This window comes from Scylla paramamosain, unplaced genomic scaffold (genome assembly GCF_035594125.1).
Source record: "Scylla paramamosain isolate STU-SP2022 unplaced genomic scaffold, ASM3559412v1 Contig51, whole genome shotgun sequence".
Taxonomy (NCBI): domain Eukaryota; kingdom Metazoa; phylum Arthropoda; class Malacostraca; order Decapoda; family Portunidae; genus Scylla; species Scylla paramamosain.
In genome coordinates, this window is record NW_026973716.1 from 387501 (window position 1) to 390000 (window position 2500).

At 42.6% G+C, this 2500-nt stretch overlaps 1 protein-coding gene across 1 annotated transcript in view; it reads left to right on the top strand.

Moving 5' to 3' along the window:
- The window catches only part of LOC135098236 (uncharacterized), a 204183-nt gene that overhangs the window by 72920 nt on the left and 128763 nt on the right, over positions 1-2500 (top strand). The window lies entirely within an intron of this gene.

Here is a 2500-nt window from a genome sequence, read left to right on the forward strand (position 1 = left end):
TAGAAATAAAGTCATTAGAAGTTAAAGAGCTGAATATTTATACAAGTCAGAATATTTATCGGAATTTTGTGAACGCGAATAGTTTCCCCTGATGGCACTCTCGGCGATGCTTGCTCTTGCGGTGATAAATTGCACTAATTACCACTTCATATTTTAAATAGTATACATTTTTGCATTCCAGGCAGTCTCATCTGCTTTAATGATGCTAGAGAAAAAAACCTGCAGGCAAGTCAAACACTGAGCATGACTGGGAGCAAACAGGTAGGCTGGGAGGCGGCTAAACAGACAGCCAGCCAGCCAGCCAGCCAGACAGACAGACAGACAGACAGATAGATGGAGAGACCTGGAGTGAAGGAGCCAGCCAACCACCCGGACAATGGGCCCAGTCATTCAGTCAACCAGTCATCCAACCATTGCCAACCAGCCATCTTAACTGTCAGCAAGATATTTAGTCAGAAAGTCAGACCGCCAGGCAGTTAGAGATTAAGGCAGTGGTTCCCAACATTTTCCTGGTCGCGAAACACTTGGAAGTCGCAAGCCAGGTCACCAGTGCCACGAGCAATATCCCAGACAGTTAGCCACTTAGCTGTGTAACCACTTCAACATGACGTTAATCATCCTTGCAACAATTCAGTTCAAAAAGCATCAATGAGACACGCGTGAGTGGGCAGCTAATGAGAAAGAAGTGAGCAAAGGAGAGCTTGTGAAAGACCCACCTCTCATTACCGCGTATTCCCCATTCACTGAGATGCCTAATGATTACCAAGGTTTAAGTGAAGGATCCCAGGGTTTCTGATCATTGGCCTTAAGTGCGTGGCTGGCTGCAGGTGACAGGATACCGCTCTGCTGAGCTGTGGGAGAAGAGAACATTCTGATGAGTATTAGTCTGGAAAGAATAGAGAATAACCTGTGCGAGAGACGTGATGTCACTATTTACACGTAATTCATTTATGTGGATGTGAGGCAGGTGTGTGGCGGGTGTGTGGCTGCTGTGTGGTGGATGTAGTGGAGCGGAGTGGAGTGGGGGGGGGTGGGCGGAGTGGATAGCGAAGTCAGCACCCGCCTAAAATGGTGTGGCTGAACCGGCAACCTGCAGGAGAATGATTTTATTCTGGAAAATGCAAACCATCGTATTCTCTAACGGCAGAAAGAGAGAGAGAGAGAGAGAGAGAGAGAGAGAGAGAGAGAGAGAGAGAGAGAGAGGTTAATAACTAGTGAAAATAAATCAGAATTGCGCATTGTCAGGATACAGTTTTCAGTAATTATCAGATTCACTATAACCTTAGAGATCATTATACGTATACTGTCATGTGTGTGTGTGTGTGTGTGTGTGTGTGTGTGTGTGTGTGTGTGTGTGTGTGTGTGTGTGTGTGTGTGTGTGTGTGTTTTAATAAATCCACTAACTTCACTTTCCTGCAGCTCAGAATTTCCAGGTATCATAAGGAAGAAAATGTTTCTCTTAACCTTCCGTCCTTCAGTGACCAGAAAACCATCTGACCTTGTCCTTACAGATCGTTAAAAATAAGTGTAGTGTCATGCGTGTGTGTATTTCTTTTAACAAATCTACTAACTTAACAATCTTGCAGCTCAACATTTACATGAATCATAAGGAAAGGATCTCTCTATTAACATTCCGTTCTTCAGTGGATCAGGAAAGTCTGGTCTTTTCCTTTGATCTCGTTTATATTAATTGCTCCCCTCCCACTGCATGAAGGAAAAAAAAAGCTCATTGGTAATTGAATTGTACAGCTATCAAAAATATTTAAGCGGTTTTTTTTATTTTTGTTATAAAGGAGTTATGACCTTTTTTTTTTTACGGTGCATTGTTTTCAAATGACGCGACTTTTTGTGTTCTCGATGATTGTTATTAATCCTGTTATTCCAATGTAATGAAAGCTTGCTTAAATAAATGCACGAGAACAATTATTGACGCGCGCGCGCGCGCACACACACACACACACACACACACACACACACACACACACACACACACACACACACACACACACACACACACACACACACACACACACACACACACACACACACACACACACACACACACACACACACACACACACACACACACACACACACACACACACACACACACACACACACACACACACACACACACAGGCTGATGTACAAATGAATATAAAATCAATGTGACTCAAAATTATAACATGATTTAACAAAGAAACTACTGAACTTTTCATTTTTGATGGTGTTCTTCGGAGTGCTGTGAAGAACCTTGGACAGAATAACCCAATGTGACCCGATTCGAAATGGTAATATGGTCCAGTATAAAAAAAAAGTTTATATTCTATCATGTTTTCCATAAAATCGTAAAGAAAAAAGAGGTCATCGTGCCTACTCGTGGCGGTCCCAATTTTAAGCTTACCTATTTTCACCTATCATCCCCACCCATAAATTTGCCCAATCTTTTAAAGTTCGGCACTAACAACCTGATTACTGAGTCATTCACCACTCTGAGAAC